Source organism: Ranitomeya imitator, chromosome 2 (genome assembly GCF_032444005.1).
Source record: "Ranitomeya imitator isolate aRanImi1 chromosome 2, aRanImi1.pri, whole genome shotgun sequence".
Taxonomy (NCBI): domain Eukaryota; kingdom Metazoa; phylum Chordata; class Amphibia; order Anura; family Dendrobatidae; genus Ranitomeya; species Ranitomeya imitator.
In genome coordinates this window covers 782,899,206-782,915,948 of record NC_091283.1, presented here as the reverse complement: position 1 = coordinate 782,915,948, position 16,743 = coordinate 782,899,206, and positions in this window count along the sequence as shown.

Genomic DNA, 16,743 nt, shown 5'->3' with positions numbered 1-16,743 from the left:
GCACAGAAGAGTTTCAGAGCAAGCTCAACCTTAGTCAGATTATTTTGTTCAGAGCATCTGATTCGTTTCTGTGTGCGATTGACACAGCTCAGTTGCAGAGAATTGGCTTCATTTCTGTGTGCGAGTGACACAGATCATTTGCAGAGCATTGGTTTAGTTTCTGTGTGCGAGTGACACAGCTCATTTGCAGAGCATTGGTTTAGTTTCTGTGTGCGATTGACACAGCTCAGTAGCGGAGAATTGGCTTTGTTTCTGTGTGCAAGTGACACAGATCAGTTGTAGAGCATTGGTTTAATTTCTGTGTAAGAGTGACACAGCTCAATTGCAGAGCATCTGTTTCATTTCTGTGTGTGAGTGTGAGTGTCACAGCTCAGTTGCAGACATTGGTTTCGTTTCTGTGTGTGAGTGACACAACTTATTAACAGAGCATCTGTTTTGTTTCTGTGTACGAGATCAGTTCACGTGCTTGACATGTGCTGTTTAACAGGACAGAGCACTTAGTGCTCTTTAGTACTGTTCCTCTCTGTGAAGTAACACAGCTGTTGCTTTAGGTATGGAGGCCATGTAAATCCTTTCCCCAACTCTATTCTGATTAATTAGACCATCAATAGTGTCATTGAGGAGCATTATCAGCTGAAGTCCAGACTACAGCATGACAGCATGAGGTCCATCTATGTGCAGGAGACAAGCCAATTTGCATTAGCGAAGCCAATATCATTGGAGGTGATGTTCAATACAGCCCAAGAGAGTGGAGAAGCTTATCTCTAACTGCAAGACAAGAGGCTAAACAGGGAAGGAAATAATTATTTGATCCATTAATGATTTTGTAAGTTTGTCCACTGACAAAGACATGAATAGCCTATAATTTTAAGGGTAAGTTAATTTTAACATTGAGAGATAGGACATCAAAAATAAAATCCAGAAAATCACATTGTATAAAGTATATTTGCATTTTGCAGTGAGAAATAAGTTTTTGATTGCCTACCAATCGCCTAGGAGAGGTAAGAAGTAACTATGACAAAGAAAGCTTTTTTTCTGAGTATATACAGTAACCACACAGAAGCCTAATAGGTAAAATGGCCCATTCCTCTTTTAATGCAGCACAAAAAGGGGTTCATTATGATGAACTATTGGACCCATATATTCTTCTTGCACAGGATGTTTCTTCTGTCTCTGTTCACCCCGATAGAGATTAATTTTTAACATTTGCAGCCATTCTTTGTTTTAAATGTTAGCTAACCCCTTAAATGAAGGGGAAAGTTGCTGGGAGGGATAGGCAAGGAGATTAACTAAACAATCTCCAATATCAACATTGTGTTATTAGTAGTGATGAGCGAGTATACTCATTGCTCATGTTTTCCCGAGCACACTCAGGTGGTCTCCGAGTATTTGTGACTGCTTGTAAATTTAGTTTTCCTTGCCGCAGCTGCATGATTTGCGGCTACTAGACAGCTTGATTACATGTGGGGATTCCCTAGCAACCAGGCAATTCCCACATGTACTCAGGCTGGCTAACAGCTGTAAATCATGCAGTTGCGTCAACAAAAACTAAATCTCCGAGCAGTCACAAATACTCGGAGACCACCCGAGCGTGCTTGGGAAAACCCGAGCAACGAGTATACTCGCTCATCACTAGTCATTAGATAATTGCTCTGGGGAGAGGAAGACATCAACACTAGAGATAGAGCAACCAGTCCAAATAGTGAAGGGACTAGAGGACTGCATCTGCCACTTGGAAGAGCAAACAGCTATTCTTCCTCCTCACTGTAAAAGCTGCTGCAATAGTGTACATAACCTACACTATTGTAGCAGCGTATCATACAGGGTCCCAATGGAAGTATGTGCATTAAGGAGGCTAGCCCAGCACAAGATCTGCCTGTCCTCAGTGTTGCCCAAAAGAACTGTCTCCTCTTCCATTAGTCTAGATGATCTCCCCTTTTCTGGGAGTCTCATGGACATCTCAGGTTTCAGGAATATCAGCAAGTTTTTTTTAATTTGAGTCACATGGAAATTATTGCTTATCTAAACTAATCAAGCCAAACTTGTCATCTTTCCACCATCTCACTTAACTCTCTTACCAGATCTATTTTTCACTATAAATGAGATGTATGAAACTGAGATGTGAAATGATGAATCCGGCCTCCGAATCCGGTTTCTCATGCATTTTTTCCATTGAAATCATGCACATTTTCCATTCTCTCTCTCACTCTATCTCTAAAAAAATGAATCAGTTGCATCAGTTTTTCACTATTTGCAACAGATCTGTTTTTGCAAAAATTCACCCGATCCTGCCTGACGGAAACAAACTGATGTGTGAAAGTAGCCTAGCTATCCATATATATATCTACATCTATCCATCAGGCAGGATCCAGGGAATTTTTGAAAAAACGGATCGGTTGCAAATAGTGAAAAACTGATGCAACAGATCCGTTTTTTTTTAGAGAGAGAGCGAGAGAGAGAATGGAAAATGTGCATGATTTCAATGGAAAAAATGCATGAAAAAATGGATTCGGAGGCGGGATTCATCATTTCACATCTCAGTCTCATACGTTTTTCGTCGCATCCGTCGCTGGGCGTTTTCTCGCCGGACAGAAAAACCGTTCTTCTGTACATTTTCTCCGTCTGCTGGAAACAGCTTTTCTGATGGATCAGGCAAAAAACGGATGAAACATGTGGCCATCAGGCGTAATCCGGCACTTATACAACTCTATGAGAAAAAAGGATCCTCAGGTGACAGGTGACACTGTTGTATGTTCTGTTGTATGTTGTATGTTATATGTTATGTTTTATGTTGTATGTTCTGTTGTATGTTATATGTTGTGTTATATGTTGTATGTTCTGTTATGTTATATGTTGTATGTTCTGTTATATGTTATATGTTCTGTTATATGTTGTATGTTCTGTTGTATGTTATTTGTTATATGGTGTATGTTCTGTTGTATGTTATATGTTGTATGTTCTGTTGTATGATATGTGTTGTATGTTCTGTTTTATGTTGTATGTTATATGTTGTATGTTATGTTGTATATTATATGTTGTATGTTATATGTTGTATGTTGTATGTTGTATCTTATGTTATATGTTGTATGTTCTGTTGTATGTTGTATGTTATATGTTATATGTTGTATGTTGTATGTTCTGTTGTATGTTGTATGTTATATGTTGTATGTTCTGTTATATGTTATAAGTTATATGTTATATGTTGTATGTTCTGCTATGTTATATGTTGTATGTTCTGTTATATGTTATATGTTGTATGTTGTATGTTATATGTTGTATGTTCTGTTATATGTTATATGTTGTATGTTCTGTTATATGTTGTATGTTGTATGTTCTGTTGTATGTTGTATGTTATATGCTGTATATTCTGTTGTATGTTGTATGTTATATGTTGTATGTTCTGTTGTATGTTGTATGTTATATGTTGTATGTTCTGTTGTATGTTATATGTTGTATTTTTTTTGTATGTTATATGCTGTATGTTCTGTTGTATGTTGTATGTTATATGTTCTGTTGTATGTTATATGTTGTATATTATATGTTGTATGTTATGCTGTATGTTGTATGTTATGTTGCATGTTATGTGTTATGTGTTGTATGTTATATGTTACGTTGTATGTTGTATGTTATATGTTGTATGTTCTGCTGTATGTTGTATGTTAGATGTTGTATGTTCTGTTGCATGTTGAATGTTATATGTTGTATGTTATATGTTTGTGTTTTGTTTTTTTACATTCAACACATTAGCCGGATGATGTGACTACTACTGTCCCATCATTGGCTTATGTGTCACTCACTGTCACTGTAGCAGGCATAGCCCGATGGGACTTGTAGTCCCATCGGACGATGCCTGCACACAGAAACAAACACACCAATGACCCCCCGCTTGAAGCAGACCCCAGCATGGCCAGTGGATCCACCACACAAACCCGCAGACCCCAGTACCGCCCGGTGCCTGCACATCCCAGTGCAGCCCCACCACACCACCTGGTGCCCGCACATCCTGGCACAGCCAAGCAGACCACCTCACGCCTGCACATCCCAGTACAGCCCCACCGCACCGCCCGACACCCGCACATCCCAGTGCAGTCACGTAGATATCCTCGCGCCCGCACATCCCAGTGCAGCCCCGCCCATCCCAGCACAGCCTGCACATCCCAGCCTAGCACCACCCGCAAATCCCAGCAGCCCCCAGCACCACCCACAGGCCAGTCACTCTTGATCAGTGACCGCTGTTTGTGGAGGCTGAGTCACTCCTACTGATGATGTCACGTCAGTTTCCAGAGTCTGAAAATTGACGTGACATCGGCGGAAATTAGTGGCAGCTGCAGCCTGTGGGTCACGTGACCCGGACTCAGCTGCCGGCATAGCGCCGCTCACAGGCAAAAAAGGCAACACAAAGTATTTATAAAATTCATTAGGGGCCCCGGGGGATACATTGGGGGGTTAATTGAAAGTAGTGGACAACCCCTTTAATTGTTTTTTTTAACAGGGATATGGTGCCCACATTGCTATATACTACGTGGGCTGTGTTATATACCTCATGGGCTGTGTTATACTGCGTGGCCTGTGTTATATACTGTGTGGGCTGTGTTATATACTGCGTGTGCTGTGTTATATACTACGTCGCTGTGCTTTATACTATGTGGGCTGTGCAATACACTACGTGGCTGTGTTGTATAGTACATGGGCGGTGCTATATACTACGTGGGTTGTGCTATATACTACTTGGCTGTGCAATATACTACGTAGCTGTGCTATATACTACGTGGGCTGTGCTATATACTACGTGGGCTGTGCTATACACTACGTGGCTGTGCAATATACTACGTGGTTATGCAATATACTACATGGGCTGTGCTATATACTATGTGGCTGCACTATATACTATGTGGCTGTGCAATATACTACGTGGCTGTGCAATATACTAAGTGGAAATCTTTATAAACTACATACATATTCTAGAATACCCGATGCGTAAGAATCAGGCCACCATCTAGTATATATATAAATTCCTAATAGGCTCATTCTTATTGCAGACCTTTGGGCCATTGAGTGGCCTCAGTGTGCCAAAATAACGTATCAAACTTCTGAACCATGGCACATCAAATACAATCCTCTCATCGGCTCATATAAAAGTACTATATGGAGGTTATTAAGGGGAAAAGCTACAAAGCTAAAACGATTTGGACAAATAGATTTTCTAAAGACACATTCCCTTTAATAGATGACCTGGGTGTTTTTATATTGATCTTGGCTAAATCACCTAAGCTCCATATAATGAGTATATCATATACATTTGTTTTGTCCATGTTGCACTGAAATTCAACAGATGTTGCCAATAAAACATGAAGTGGAATTATTTTTTTTTACATACAGCTGAATTGCTTTCATGTGTATAAAGCCATAAAAACAACAATTATACCCAGTGACAAATAAATGGTTCATGACAATATTTTGAATCAAGGTTCAGTTAAAGCTGTAAATTTAGATTTAGAATATGATTTGTCAGGATATCATTAAAAAGGTTTATATCAAATGTAATTAAAACATGTCGATATTTTATTCAAAGGCTGACACTTCTATAATGTATTCAGAACCACATAAAACGTGATGAACATTCAGGATGTGATATGGAAATTGGTAATTATTAAGGCAGTTATCATTTTTAAACGTTTAAAAAGCTATGCACTTGGTATTTTATCAGAAGGGCTCTAATAAAATAAATAAACGATGCAAGCCCTTGGAAAACACAGAAAGCAACCCACAGTATATGTGTCTAAATGCTGACTAAGCAATGTCACTATAGGTCTGAAGCAGTTTATTTTTTAATTTTCATTATAAATCACTCAGCTTTACATAGCTATTTGCCAGGGCAGCATTACCAATGGACGACAGTTCCAATGATTTTTTTCCTCTGCTCACAGGCTCCTATGTCCGTCTATTACAAAGGTAAGATAAGGTAGTTCTTTAGTTATTCACTATCTTTACACACAGTTCAGATCTGCTGCTTACACTACATGATCTGCTGCTCAGCATGTGAAACACAACCTTTGCAGACAAAGGGAGTGAGAGAAAAGGGAGTAGTAGAGCATCATACGTCATCATAACCAGTTTTGCAAGGATGGAGAGAAGAGAAATTTTCAGAGTTCAAAACATTACATAAACAGATACTACAAACCATGGACATGACAATAAGGCCATATACATAAACGGTGCATCAGCACCCTCTAATTAATAAATACATGAACTCTAATATTGCTGTAAACATTACAAACATAAGATACTCAGTGTTTTTGATCAAAGAGGGCAAAAGCCATCCATTCATGTCAAGGTGCACCTAAATATGGATTGTCCTTATCGCTAATGTGCTAACTCTCCATGTGCTAAACCAGGCCTCTTCTGATTTGGGAGAGTAGTGCAGCGGTAGCACCCTGTGCATTGATGAGGCAGTGACTCAGCAAAGTTCCAAGCAAAACATCTCTTTATTGTTCAACTCAAACAACACAGCACACAATATCCTCCGGATTGCAGCCAGGAAACAGGACAGTCCACCTCCAGATCACAGCTGGGAACAAGACAGTCCACCTCTGGTTCGCAGCCGGCTCATATCCTCTGGATTACAGTCACTAAACCTGCCAGTCCTCCTCTGACCGGTTGCCATGGGCAACTGCACTGCTGTGTTAATGTCTCTTTACTCACAGCAATACACAGTACACTATAACCTCTGGATCTCAGCTGTGAACCATATCCTCCAGCTTACAATCAATAAACACGCCAATCCACCTCCTAAGACCAGTTACCATGGGTGACTGCACCACTGTGTACGCTGTGGGGTGCCAGGCTTTTCAGCTGCCTCGGCTGTTTGGCTTCTCTGGCTGGTGTTGCCCCACAAAGTGTCGAGCTCTGCAGAGCCTCAAGCTTTGTACTGCCAACACCAGACAGACACTGACTCTGAGCCTGAAACACCCCAAACCCTATACTGCAGGATACTTAACTAGCAACCTGTGGCCTTCAACCACATGGAAAACCCGGCCAGGAATGAAATAGACTGCACCACTAACATCTGCAGTCTGTTTCAAAACACAAAAGCCCAGAGCAGATTTTCCCTAAATCTGCCTTAGACAACCAGCATGTCCAAGACCTATACTCACTTTAGTCTGCATTGCAACCACAGCTACGCCTGTGACTGCAATGCACTCTCATGGCCTCAATATGCCTCCGTGCACATCCTGTGGGAACATACAGTGACCCTCACATGTAACAACAGTCAATGCTTCACAGGAGTGAAAAGGAAACCAGGTGTAGCTCACAATTAAAACCTTGCATGGGAAAGGTGGGTGGATAAAAGTGTTATCTACAGCTGGCCGCTGATTTGCTCAATCTGAGCAGAGTGAGTTAAAAGAAAATCCATATTTTTGAGGAATTGAAGCTTTCTGGAGAATATAATATATATTTGTAAAATTCGAAGATAATTTAATTCCACTTGAATAAGTAATACTTATTGCAATTGCAGAGACAATGCTTGTGGCTAGACCTAGAGTCTGGAGTTTTGTTCATGTGCACCACTCTGGAGTGCGGGGCAGAATCATTCTATATTAGCAAAGAGCCAGTTGTTCAGTTAAATATGGAGCAATGTTGTCTCCGTTTAGCATGCTGATGCTGTGTTATGGACTATGAGTCAAGTCCTGATGTGAGAAATGCAAGGTTGGAGGGTTAAAATGGAAATTTTTGGTCCTCGGAGTTGCCTCTTTTTCCCCTTTGTGAGACACCTATCACAGCCTGTTCACTCTATTTGAGACCTTCCAGTAGCAATCAGGCCTTGGAAGCTACTGCATGCTGCATGACGTGATGTCACAGACATGCAGTGTGCAATGAAATCTGAGGCCTTGTTGAGGCCCAAAATCTTGGTTGATGATGAGATAGCTTAAAGAAGAGCCCTGGACATTGGACAGCACTACGTACTACAGACCATCCAGTCATTAGGGCATCTACTTTCTGCCGTTGTAGCACCCACATGTTCACTTTAGGCTGGGACTTTCAGCCACCACCTAGCCTCAGAAATCACTGCATGTCACACTTCTGTGATGTTACAATGTGCGATGCGCAGTGACTCCCACAGTCGCTGATGAAAGTCCCAGCCTAGAGTAAATAGAACATGTGGCTCATGACAGGGAAAAGAAAAGAGGAGGCACTGAGGACTGGATGGCTGGCATCAAGCAATGGAGCGGCTGGACAGATGTGTGGTCAGGTGAATATAATGTTTTTAGGTTTTTTGTATTTTTTATACACTGGGGTCTTTAGAGATCACAGAGCATAATAAGGGACATTCAATTCATGGAGAACAACAAATCAAAATACTCAGGAAAATCCACATGTTTTGGCGAATTTGAATTTTGTTAAATCTACTCAACTTGTCCTGCCACATTTTGTTTCACTGAAATTAAACATCATATGATTGAATTCCAGGTACTGGAACTTTGCAAACAAAGTCAAGGCAATAGTCATCATTACATTCCGGGATAAAGTCTGATTCCCTGGTTGGAAAGCTTTTGGCCACACACAATTTTGACTTTATGCATTTCTGTCCCTATTGCCTTAGACTGAGTTGTGCCCATCTGGTGTAGAAACTAGCCAGATGAAAGCATATCTATAAGGGCAGAGTCAGATGACCTTATAAATTGAAGCAAGATTTGGCTGACCCGAGCGCCACAGCTAAAAGTATTTCTATGCAGCTGTCATGTTCGGGTCGTGTGAGCCGCCGGCCAGTCCATGCACTGCATTCCGATCTCACTCCTATTCATATGACCATCTTACTTTGCCCTAAAGCTTACTCTACTAATGGTCACCACAGTTAAAATCTAACATTACAAATGTTTCTAGAAAATTATGCAGCACTCAATAAATAAAATACTTAGACTTTTGCATTCCTTTTAGTTTTGAACAAAAAAAAAAGTGATTTTGTTGCTTTCACTTAAATGAAAGTATTCCTCCAAAATGAGCAAAATGAAATTAGTACTTATTGCCTAACTGCATTGGCAAAATCAAATCAGTAATTGTTTTCTAATTAGATTGGTATAGATTAGGTTACAATTAGTGTTGAGCATTCCGATACCGCAAGTATCGGGTATCGGCCGATACATGCGGTATCGGAATTCCGATACCGAGATCCGATATTTTTGTGGTATCGGGTATCGGAGGTGTAAAATAAAGAATTAAAATAAAAAATATTGTTATATTCACCTCTCCGGCGGCCCCTGGAACATCACCGCGAGTCACCGGCGTCCGGCAGGCTTCTTTGTTCAAAATGAGCGCCTTTAGGACCTGCGGAATGACGTCGCGGCTTCTGATTGGTCGCGTGCCGCCCATGTGACCGCCACGCGACCAATCAGAAGACGGGACGTCATTCCTCAGATAAATTCCTAGAATGAGCGCCTTAAGGACCTGTGGAATGACGTCGCGGCTTCTGATTGGTCGCGTGGCGGTCACATGGGCGGCACGCGACCAATCAGAAGCCGCGACGTCATTCCGCAGGTCCTAAAGGCGCTCATTTTGAACAAAGAAGCCTGCCGGACGCGGTGATGTTCCAGGGGCCGCCGGAGAGGTGAATATAACAATATTTTTTATTTTAATTCTTTATTTTACACCTCACTATGGATCCCAGGGCCTGAAGGAGAGTTTCCTCTCCTTCAGACCCTGGGATCCATCAGGATACCTTCCGATACTTGATGTCCCATTGACTTGTATTGGTATCGGATATCGGTATCGGCGATATCCGATACTTTTCGGGTATCGGCCGATACTATCCGATACCGATACTTTCAAGTATCGGACGGTATCGCTCAACACTAGTTACAATTAAATATAACTAGGAAGACTTTGTAATCCCACAACTACAAAGTAGAAATTTACAGAACAAACTGACCTTGATGCAGCATTGAAATTCTATCTTCCACAATTATCTTCACAAGAGAACATAAAGTTTGATCTGGTACACAGATTAAATCATTTTCTTCTCTATAAAACTTTAATGATAACACGTCACCTGAAGAGTTTAATGCGTGTCTTTTTCACCATTAGACTAAAAAAATGAATATTTTGATCTGTGGGGCACTGATAATATGCTACAACCAATTATTATTTGATGGTACCAATGTTCTCACTGCAGTAAAATCAACTTTTTTCTACAATGAAGGCTAAATGGTGGGACCTTTTGTATATGGATTTATAATAATACATATTTTACTAGTTTAAATCCGTTAATAGCTATGCAGCAGAGCTTTAGCAAACTGATTCTGCAAAAAGGAGAAATATCTGATTCAAGAAAACTTAGAAAAACATTTTTTTGTGAGTTTGTGAGGGTCAGCTACCAATGAATGATAAGTATGTTAGAATGAAATGTTAGTTAGGAAAGTTGATGTATTTGCTAAAAGTTTTGTACTAAAACTTGCTTGCTTGCTGGTTTTTTTTTCAGAAACAGCATCACACTTGGATATGAGTTGTTTGATATTGTAGCTCTGCTCCATGCAAGTAAATCTGGCAAAAATACAACACCAACAAACACAGACTTTGAACAAGTGTGGCACTGTTGTTTTTTCATATCTCAGATAATCCCTTCAAAGATTAAAATGTTTAAAGGCTCATTCAGACATCTGCGCATTTTGGTCTGGCTGTGGGACCCTAGTATGACAGCTTCATGTTATTTCTATGAGGTTGTCCTGCTCGGGTTGGGAGAACCGTGGCAAGTCTGCGCATTGTGGACTGATCTGGAGCTGATTTGAATGGACATCTGAATGAGCCTTACTTATGCCATTTAGTTGTTCCTTTCTTTGGTGAATTTACATGCTTTGTAGTTTTATGACTTGGAAATTTGCTGTAATTGATATTAAAATATTTGTAGATTGTGTTATAATAAACCAGTCCACATGTGGTAAAACAAAAACTTTATGGAGTGAAGGAAATACTTTGGATTTTTTGATTCACATCATGTGGATTTTGTTGCAAATTTGACCAAAATTTGGAGCACACGCAGAGTTGGTGTGGATTAACTACATAATCGGTAATAGAAAATTACACAAGCCATCAATATTCTTAGGATCAATGAGTGGAACCGGCTGCCATGAGATGTGATGAGTTTTCCATCACTGTTAGTCTTCAAACAGAAGCTGGACAGACATCTGCAAGAAATGTTTGGTGAATTCTGCATTGAGCAGGGGCTTGGACACGATGACCTTTGAGATCCCTTACAACTCTAACATTCTACGATTCTAAGTCAGCCTAAGGCTAGGGTAAAACCAGCATATATGCTCTCATCTAAGAGAATCAGAAGATGGAACACAAAAACATATGCATCTTCATTCTGTCATTACATGGAAATTGGACTGCACTAAGATGTCACCCAAGTTCAGTCCGATGTTTTCCATGGACTAATTGACTTGCATGGCCGAGTGCAATCCGATAATGGGATCCAACTCAGCCATGTTGTGATTTTTTTCCTCAGACCAAGTCGGTCTGAGGAAAAAATTGGACATGTGCACAGACAATAGAATAAGATTGGTCTGAGAGCAATCCGATGATTTGGTAGATCGCACTCAGACAGAAAATACGGTACATCAGCCATAAAACAATTCTAACAATTTAAAGTAAATATTGAGCTTCTCTGAATTTCATATATTTAGAGATAGTTAAAATATCTGAACTAAATTTGTTAAAAAATTTTGGTAACACATGAGGGACCCATTTTGGAATTGGTTTAATATACTCCATCCTAATAAATTAAATGGGTCACATCGAGTACCTTGATCTCATTTTCATCTTTTTCCATAACAGCAGCAGCAGCTGCAAGAATAACAAATAACTATTTACAACCAGCACTTGTATATACTCAGAGTACTTTTACGAATGAAGCACCTTAAATGGAGTATAAAAATGGACAAGAGGCAGTAAAACTAGGTGGGATGGATGTCATCTACTGAGAGCTATTCACAGGGTGATGCATGAGATACAGGTTACTGCATTTGGGGGTAACTTTATTTAAAGAGTATGAAAGACCCCTTACTTAAAGAGGCATTCCCAACAATTTTTTGTTTGCTAAACATATTTAAATACGTGAGTTGTGCAATGCAAGTGCAATAAAATACTTACCAATCGACATTTTTCCCTGTTTTCCCTATTACAGTAAGGCTCCATAGACTTATATTGTAAAAGCAACTTCCGGTCCACACAAATTCCAGACTGATTTGACGAGACATTATTTCCATCATTTGAGTGAGAAGCAATAGAAATTGTGGATGATGGCAATCGGTAAGCATTTTATTGGACTTAAAGGGAAGTGGAGCGCCCCCAGATGCAGGACCGTGGCGTACTCGGTACCGGTCCTCTCTGTCTCAGTCCTGGGGTTGTCACAGTGGCTAGACCCAGTCCGTGACCCTGCTAAGGGGTGTCCAATGAAAGGTGATGAAATTTTGTCAAGGGTTTGTGACGCCACCTGTGGTATCTGGTCAGGGTGACCGACGCTGCTGAGGGGTCCACTGGGGTAATGTAATGGCAGCTAGATGGTACCCCTTCCCACAGGTGAAGTTTTCCCCTAGGGCTTCCCAGTAGTGTAGGTGGCGATGATGTGAGGCTCGGTTAATAACGAGGACCCAAGGTTGCAGTCTCTTTACCTTTTTACTGAAGACTTCGGGATCCACAATCCAGAGCACTGCTAACAGGGCTGGCTGAGACCGGCCGGTCCGAAGGCACATCCAGAGTTCCGTTTGCAGGTGGAAATCAATGCCTACCAACTAGCGCCTGTGTGTTGTAGTCCTTCCCTGCTGAGCACCACGGGATAGTCCTCAGAACTGTCATATCTGTTCTTTCTCTATTTGTCCCTCAGTTTATCTCGCTAGGATGCGCCCGTATGACGGGAAGGCCTGGAGTTATTCTGGGACCCTAGAGACGCCCCTTTCCCACAATTGCCCCCTATGTCTGCTTAGGTGATTTAAGTTAGACAGCCAACCTATAATCAACTGTCCTGCCGCTGTTTGAAGTAATGCTTGAAGTCTGTTACTTCCTCGGCATTCCAGCCACCGGCTACGCGCCTCAGTAGGATGTTGCCGATCTCGAGGCACGACTCCTACTGGTTCTATCGCCTTTTTGCTGTGATCTCATTTCTCACTTCTCCACAATATACTTCGCTTTGTGTCCTTCCTTAGGATGCCGCTGCAAGGTAGCGCAGGCGCAGCTCCGTAACGATCTATCCTTTCTGCTAGGCCCCTACCAGGAACCCACCCCTGACAGGTCCTCCCTGGAGCTCTCCCAGGTTGCTTCTCTCTCTAACTTCTTATCCAACCCCCAGTTTTACCCAAGTGTGAGGAGTGGCCTAAAACATAGAGCCTTTTGCTCCCCCTGGTGGCCGGAGTGTGAAGTGTAATGTGTGACTGTGATACCTGGTCAGGTGAACTCTGTTAGTGCAATCAGACATAACATCACTCCCCTTAGTGGCAGAGCGACATTACTGCAACGACCAGGACTCTGGGGCGCTGCAGAAGCTTTCACCTCAAATTGGCCGGCTATGTAAATGCCCTGTGTTCGGTCAGATGGGCGGTGTTTCGTCTTCTTTCCTTCACCCCATCCTTCCTCGCTATCCACAATGTTTTCATGAATTTGAGTAGGTATCCCCCATAGTAGGGTTGTTGAGCGACTTTTCTTTTTATAGGATCGGGTCGGGTTTCACGAAACCCGACTTTTTCAAAAGTCGGGTCGAGTGAAATTGGCCGATCCTATAGAAAAGTCGGGGTCGGGGTCGGCCGAAACCCGAAACCCAATGCAGTGCATTGTGTTTCTAATGGTTCCCAGGGTCTGAAAGAGAGGAAACTCTCCTTCAGGCCCTGGGATCCATATTTAAGTGTAAAATAAAGAATCAAAATAAAAAATATTGATATACTTACCCTCGGACGCGCCCTGGTTCTCACCGGCAGCCTTCCTTCCTAAGAATGAGCGCCTGAAGGACCTTCGATGACGTCGCAGCTTGTGATTGGACGCGTGAGCGGTCACATGGGCATCACGCGACCAATCACAAGCCGTGACGTCATCTAAGGTCCTTCAGGCGCTTATTCTTAGGAAGGAAGGCTGCGGGTTAGAACCAGGGCGCGTCCGAGGGTGAGTATATACCTATTAGGAATATACTCACCCTCGGACGCGCCCTCGGACGCTTCCTTCCTAAGAATTAGCGCCTGAAGGACCTTAGATGACGTCGCGGCTTGTGATTGGTCGCGTGACGCCCATGTGACCGCTCACGCGACCAATCACAAGCCGCGATGTCATCAAAGGCCCTTCAGGCGCTCATTCTTAGGAAGGAAGGTTGCCAGTGAGAACCAGGGCGCGTCCGAGGGTGAGTATATCAATATTTTTTATTTTTATTCTTTATTTTACACTTAAATATGAATTCCGATACCAATTCCCGATATCTTAAACATATCGGAACTCGGTATCGGAATTCCGATTCCAGATCAGAAGATCGCCGACCTCATGGCCGGCCCCACACAGGGGTCGGGTCGGGTTTCATGAAACCCGACTTTGCCAAAAGTCGGCGACTTCTGAATCTGGCCGACCTGTTTCACTCAACCCTACCCCAAAGTTCGCGTGTGCGCAATGCAGTCTTGCCTCGCGCATGTGCAGTATGCTTTGCCCATCTGCTCTCACTCCTCACTCAGTCTCTTCCTCCAACAGACTAACTAACTCCTCCAGACCAGAATATATATATCAGGGGAGCTCCCCTGAATCCGCTTTCAGAGCTCTCCCTTCTGGCCTGGATTCAGAACATGTTGCATGTAGGTGCTTACCTGATAAAGGAAATCCTCCTTGCCTCCAAGCATGACATTACCCCCTCCCCCCGAAATGAAGGCAACATCATTGTAACAACCAGTTACCTGGGGTGTTACATATACATTTTGCAATACTTACATACATGAAATGTGTAAAAGTCCCCTAACTGTGTATTTAGCTTAGATTTTCCATTCAGATTTACATGCAGAAAATCTGCAGCATAGTGTGCAGTACCACCTAAATTAATGAAATTTTAAAAAGCTCATCTACACATTGTATGCATTTTGTGCACGAAAATTGACGCATACATGTAATAAAATCAACGTATAGTGTATCAAAGTATAAATATAAATATAAAGTCATACATCCTGAAAAAACATTTTATTTTAGAGCTTCCATCTATTATATGTGTGGCACAGTGGAAAGCTTTTAACTTAGTGACTGATTTATAGAATTTTATAGGACACTTGATGGCTTAAGAGTGCTTCATATATCTTGAAAAAAGCCTTCTTGGCATCTTCACTAATTTTGTGTCTTTAGGGTCCGAAATCCGCTAGACCATCATAAATCAAATATTTATTGCTAGACCTTCCAGAAAATTGTTGTAGTTTATGTGTAATAAACTGTTTGCTGTGAAAATGTATAATAACATATTTGCAGAAATCTAGATATCTGGCCTATAAAATTAATATGTAGAAAAATCCAATTATTCAGAGTCCAAAATTTCTAAATTAATATAAGCAAAACCAATGTAAGCGATCACATCAATAGTAAATTCTAATAATTGAATTTATTGAGACATAACATAATTGTCTGCATAGATACTCAATAAATCCATAAACCATAGTTAAATGGAATGGTTCAATAAATAAGAAAAAAGACCTGATTACTAATATTCTTGTTGAATATTAACACAATCAAAATAGAACATTTCCAAGCCTCAATTGATCATTTACAATTTTTTAATGTCACTTTCCTTTTTTGTCTTTTGGTGTACGTTGCTGTTTTTTTTGCCAAATTCTTTAATATAGTGCAAAAGATTCATAACTTTTGTGCAAAGTTTAAATAAATTTACTTTTTGTCTCTATTCTTTTTTGTGTCTCTCTAGAGTAATTACCATAGTTTTACAAAATATAGCAAAACAGGGACAGAAATGATCTTCCATACATAAAATTACTCCGAGGTAGGGGGAGGTGTAAGAGTAGGGCTTGAGTTCAATTGTGACAAATTTGATTACTTTTCCATAAGTAGCAAAAGATAAATCATATAAAAGCATCTGGAAACCATAAACTTTGTCCAATTATGGACAACTCAGGAAAAATAGGTGCAAATGAATAGAAGCTATAAGTCAACAATGAAAGACAGGTGAAAAACACAAAAAACAAGCTAACAAAAGTCACAAGTGGAATAATGAATCAGGCTCAAAATGTCTAAATAGAATTTATTAGCTGTCAATTTATTCTACATCTAAGTCTGGTTCTACATATGCACATATCACGGCTGTCTTTAGAAAGACTGTATGGATCAGGGCTCACCACTGAATGCCTCCACTCTCTTCTTGTGGGTAGAACACTACTAAGACAACACAGGGTGAGGGTAAAACAGTGTGACATTAATTTATTGAACCATCAATACATAGCTTACAAAACAGTCCCAGAAAATACCCAAGATGGTGCAAATTACAGGGTTTCACCCTTCCGGTGACTAGAGGGGATTAGAGCTGTTTCCAGTGCTAAATAGCCCCACCAGTGGCTCCCAACTTTTAGCAGGCCCCCACAGAGAGGAGGTATTGACAAGCTTAGGAAATTAACTGTGAGCAGTGAGGTATGTGGCCAGATGACCCAATTGTCCCAATCTGGATTCTTTAAGAAGTCTCAGGGGTTTCAGTGATGGTTAACAAAGCAGTCCTGTGTTCTCCCAGCTGGGTTCGTAGTC